This window comes from Coturnix japonica, chromosome Z (genome assembly GCF_001577835.2).
Source record: "Coturnix japonica isolate 7356 chromosome Z, Coturnix japonica 2.1, whole genome shotgun sequence".
Taxonomy (NCBI): Eukaryota; Metazoa; Chordata; class Aves; order Galliformes; family Phasianidae; genus Coturnix; species Coturnix japonica.
The window spans coordinates 58,846,950-58,852,712 of NC_029547.1; the positions used below are offsets into that span (position 1 = coordinate 58,846,950).

Genomic DNA, 5,763 nt, shown 5'->3' on the forward strand with positions numbered 1-5,763 from the left:
CGGCCCGGCCTCCCCCGCCTTTCTGCACGGCACGGGCCCCGCCTGACAAGGGGCGGAGGGTGGTTGGGGCCGTTAGGCGCCGCCCCGCGCCTGCGCGACCTTGGGGGCGGCCCCGGCCGTGATTGAGGCGCTGTGGTGGGCGCTGTGTGAGGGGCTGCGGGAGGGCAATGTGAGGAGGTTCCCGCCAAGTGCCGCAGCCTTCGTTCGTAGATTCGAGTACCTCAGGGTTTGCCCGTATCTCGCGTGTGACTGAAGGTGGTTATCAGTATTTCGTTCTGCTCTTTGTTCCTGGAGTGAGAATCTGTGTTGATTTAAGGTCACCTCTAGGGATGGTTTTGAGCTGTGAATTGGTGCTTAGCACTAAATTTTGATACTGTCTCTTGAGAATTATGCGCCAGTGTGTGCGAATTGTGAGGATTATGAGCCTACACATGCAATAAGCCCTCGTCTGATTAGATCGCGTTTGCCTTCCAATGCAGAAGAGACCTATGCAAAACAGCATCTTGCATTAACATACAACAGTACCCTTCAATAGTAGAGCAAAAAGTCACAGTTTGTTAACCTTTTTCTGGCTTTGGACCACGGAGCTGAAGCACAAAAGCTTGTTCTTCACAAGGTTTTTGCCTGGGAGACTGTTGACCAGCTGCTTATTTTGCAATAGCTGTTAGGGTCAGTGCCTCCATGCAAACAAGCTGCAGCTTCTTCTGTAAACAGTAGCATGTGTTTAAGAATTGCCTGAGTATAAATAAAATGAATAGAAGTTGTTTGCCCTCCTAGCAACTCCTGTGCTTCGGCAGAGCATACTGGTGTGCTGTCCTCACACAGTTTCTGCAGGAAAATACCCAGCTGGTGCAAGTAACTTTGGGCTAGCAGACTGACTTTCTGCCATCCCCGCTGGCAGCTTTCCATCCTGCTCTCTTTCTTGTACAGGGAGAAGTTTAAGGTACAGCAACAGAAGAACCATGGTAATGTGAAGCTGTAGTGGTGTTGTTCTGAGAAGAATGCAGAAGAAAATAGATCCCACAAAACTTTCTCTTCTTCTTGTCGCTCTGTAAGCTTTCACTCATACTTGTATTTTTAGATTCCTCATAAGCCATCAGAATTGCTATTGAAAAACGTAATAAAAGGTTTGGATACAAATAAAAATGTAATTTACTTGCCCATCTTCAGATGGTGTAACAGGTTTTTCACCTCAAATCCAGATAGTACAGTACATAAAATATGCTGAAATGTCATTCACATCTTGTGCCTGCCTTTGTTATTATTTCCAGGTGTACACTTTCCAACTGGATGTACTGTAACTGTTACTGTTAACAACAATATTGTTGCAATCCTGGGCAAATAAAAGGCAAGAACAAGTTACTGGGGAACATATGGGTGTAGGGCGAGGATGTAAGTCTGTCCTGAGTGTAACAAGCTGCTCCACTCATGCATCTGCACTCTCAAACGGCTCTATAAAATACCTTGCTGTAAAGGTAATATACTCTAGTAGGAATCATTCATCTTTGAAGTTCTGATTTTCAATAATATGAACTCTGACAAGTCCATCTTCAAAGCCAAGGAGAATCTTGGACAGGTCTAAGTAGCCCTTCATCAAAATAACTTATTTCTCTCTTTCCTTTCAGCAAAATCAGAGAAATAGGCTTATTACTGCTAAGCAGTTACAGGCACATTACTGCTAAGCTGTTACAAAAAGATGTTCCATCTAGTGGCTTTCTCTTATTTAAATCTCCTTCATTTATATTTAGGGGGGAAAAAGTGCATAGTCCTTAGCTGACTTCAGGAAAGGAATTTACTCAATTGCTCTCTGTCTAAACGAGCTAGGAATTTTATTCTTACAGCACTTGTAAAATCTGAGGATAAATCTGAGTGAGAAGAGCTGTGGGGGCCTCACTTATCATAGCAGCTTGCCAGTACCCTCTTATTCAGCACTAACGAGCTATCTAATCAGCGTATGTGAAGTGGCCACTGAGGTTTAACAAGTGTAGTTCTATTCTGCTTCCTGTCTGGTAGACTGTCTCAGCAAATTAAACTCCAGAACAACTAAGACACTGAAGCTCTTAAAAATGCCCAGCAATGGAAAAAGTTTAACCTAGATCTTGCAGCCAGCCCTTATGGTACAAATCTGTTGGGAATGAGGTTTTGTTACTTTGACTTTCATAAATCTTTCTGTAGGAGAATATGAAGGAACTAAAAAACATAGGAACATCTCAGTACTGTAAGGTGTATGCAAGTGCTTTAGTTACACAGGACTTTTCTCAGAAATGATCCTTGTCTGTGCTGACCTGTAAGCCTTTTTGCTGGTGTTGCTGTTGAAAAGAGTCATGTCTATGCAGTCAGCATTAAGTTATGGAAAACCTGAAGAAATGATGCTCATAGTTTATCTTTCAATTTAGGAAACGTGAGTTGATAATTTCAGAAAATCATGCTGTAGTTGAGTTTGGAAGGGACCAATCTCCTCATGCTGGATCAACCTGAGCAGATTCCCCAGGACGCTCTTCTGCTGGGTTCAAATACTTCCAAAGATGGAGACCCCACAACATTTCTGGGAAACCTGCTCTGATTTGACCACCTTCACTATTAACAGTGTTTTTCATACAGTTAAATAATTGCAGGAGGTTTAAGGTTATTTTGTATTTCATTCTGTGCTCACTATCTCATCCTGTCACAGGAAACCATGGAAAAGTATCTATGTCCATTTTCTTTACTTCCCTTGACCAGATAAATGTACGCAACAGCAGGGTTCCCCTGACCCTTCTCCAGGTAGAACATTCACAGCTCTTCAGCTTCATCTTGTATGGCAGAGGTCTGGTCTCTCTGTCGTATTTGTGGCTGTAAGGTAGACTCCCTCCACTATTCCCCTGTCTCTCCTTGACAGTAGTGGACTTACTAACATAAACCTTATTAATCTTCCTTCCTAGGTGCAGGATTTTGCATAGTCCTTTATTGTACCTCACGTGGCTCCTGCTGAACAGTTCCTCCAGCCTGTTTTAAGGCTGTTTTACTCCCATCATGCATGCCAGCCATCATGTGCTTTGTGTCATCTGGGAATCTACAAAGAGAACATCCTCTCATTAATGAAGATATCGAACGCTGTTGGTTCTAGCAATGGCCCCTGATGCATTACACAAAGCTTAAGGCCAGGCCATTCAGCCAAATTTCTTTCTCACCACACCCTTATCTAACATATTTTTTCAGTTTAATCTTTAAGGATACTATGGGAGACAGCATAGAAAACCATGCTAAAATTCAGATTCCCACTAACCAGATCTGATGCTTAATTCACCAGTCAGCAGCCTAGAAAAGGCCATCAGGCTGGCTTAGTAGGGTAAACCCTGTGTAAATCCATGCTGAATATGTATCCTTTTTCACTGCCCTTCCCAGATTCTGGTTTGAAGTTTTTATTTGTCACTGGAGACTCAGTAGAGCTCTTAGTACCTTGCCTTGTAAGGGCTCTTTCTTCTGCCTAGCCTAGTGTTCTCATCTTCTTCTTTGCCCGAATCTCTGTATTCCAGTGTTTTCCATCCTTGTTTTCTCCCTCTGCTATGTTCTACTACATATCACTTCTGTTTGTTCTCCAAGGCCTGCCCTGACCATGTTTGCTTCATCTTGTCCTGTTAGGTATTCCAGATTCTCTCCTAATTTCCAGTTATCACTGAGCAAGTACAATGCATAGGATTTGATGTAAGATGTAACAGTTCTTTTATTTTCCATTTCCATCTGCCCTTTTCCCTTTCCCTTCTCCTGCCTCCCTTCATTTTCTAATTCTGACACATTCAGGAGGAGGATAATCTCTCTGAGGTAAAAAGTATTTTCCAAAGTACAAACTGACACAAAATTATAGCATCTAGAAAGCAGCCTTGAGTTTTGTTTAAAAAAAGAAATGTAATGTCCCTGTAAACAAATTCCTCCTTCTGAGGAATATCACACTATCCTCTCCTCCTGGAAAACAGAACCATCTGGCTGCAGTATTTCAATTATTTCTCAGCTTCAGGCTAAGGAGGATGGCCAAGATTATCCTTGTGTGGTGATCAAAAAGGAAAGAAATAGATAATGATGAGGGGTGAAAGTGTCTGATAGGAAGAGCTTCTCTATCGGCACTATTTCTCACATCGAAATTTTTTCCCAGCAAATTTATGTCAATTCTTCAAGAAAAAAGAAGAGTATCATACATCATTATATCTAAGCTGGATGAGAAGGTTATAAGTTCTTACAACATGTTGCTCTGTTTAGATGGCATTTTAAAATTTGCCTTTTTGCACAAATGTCTCCAGGAGTAAACTTTGCTTCTTCATTATGTATTTATTTATTGTTAATTGTCCAGCCACACACAGACTTTCTTTCTCTTCGACTTTCCACTCTTAACTAGAATTCATATTTTTATTCATGGTGCTGATTTGCTCATTGAGATGACCTCATGATGATCTCATGTTATGTACAGACAATTCAGTTTTATAAAGGAAAGAAGAAGAATCTCCTGAATGTCTGCTGAAAGCAACTGAGGACATTGAGGCAGATTTAAATTTATGCTCGTGTGTGAAGGCATGGTCTAAAAAGGAGGGATGAAAATGACTGAGACAGACGACTTGACAAATAGTAGCTTTAAAAAAAAAGTAATGTGGACTTTTGTTTTTACTTCTTCTAATTGCTCACTTAGGTTTTGTACGTGCAGATGCATGTCTTAAAGACCTTACTTGTTTATTTTTACTAATAATGCCAAATTTCTACAGTCATTTATTATTTATTATTATCATTATTATTATTCATGAAGAGAATTTACAGGGTAGGCTGGAGAGAAAGTTATTATTTTTTTCAGCGCTAAAGCTCTTAGAGGATAACTCTTCAACTGACTTTTTCTAACTGCTTTTTTAAAGTAATGTCTATTTTTTTCCCCCGAAGGACACGAACACACTCCTCTGTGGCTGTCAGCCACTGCTGGCTGGAACAGATGGAAGTCCTCCACATGGTGAGTTTCAGAGCTGGGCCTTTGGCACCTTTACTGTGCTCACCTGGATCACAGAGATCACCCGTTACAAACCCGTTCAAGACTTCACACTATTTATAGGCTCTGATTTTGCACAGAAGAGATCATCCAGTTAGAAATAAAGACAGCAGACAATGGATGCGCTGACTTGGTGCACCTGAGTTGCCAGGTACCCAGGGATATCTTCGTGCTCCTTTGTATTTCTGGTGTGGTTATTTAATTATCACTCTCACTGTGAAGAGGCAGCTAAGTGTTTCAGAAGACTAACATACATGGAGTCTGTAGGTGTGCAGACTGAAACCATGGGTTTCAGTTTCTCACGGCAGTTAAACAATGATATCGGAGTTCCTGTTTCTAAAAATGTGGTTCCATCACATTTTTTTAGGTTCTCTGTAAACAAAAGATCTGGTCCTCCTCCACTGCATTGTGACACCTTGCAAAACGTCAATTACTCTTTAAAAGCAATAGGGAAAGTTGATGGTAAATTGTGTATATATACTATATGTACACACACTATCTATCAGTACATAGATTTATATATATAAAGTTTCAGTTACTGTTTAAGCTCATTACGAACCCCCCACAGTTTAATGCTCTTTTAAATTTCTTTGCACGGGAATATTATTGTAATTGAACACACAGCAGGTGACTGTGAAGGCTGAGCTTCTGTGTATTATAAAGGAGGCAGCTCTGAGAAAAATCTGAGAATTACTGCTTTTTCCCTCAAAATAGGGATGTTATAAAATTCTAACTACATTTTCCTTTCTCTAAGCTTTTCA

General features: G+C 40.9%; 1 long non-coding RNA gene across 1 annotated transcript; it reads left to right on the forward strand.

Moving 5' to 3' along the window:
• Window positions 1-135: 135 nt before the first annotated feature.
• Window positions 136-4,988, forward strand: LOC107306576. The gene is made up of 3 exons (XR_001552181.2): window positions 136-255; window positions 931-1,051; window positions 4,900-4,988. It is a non-coding gene; the product is annotated as an uncharacterized LOC107306576 (long non-coding RNA).
• The last annotated feature ends 775 nt before the right edge of the window (window positions 4,989-5,763 follow it).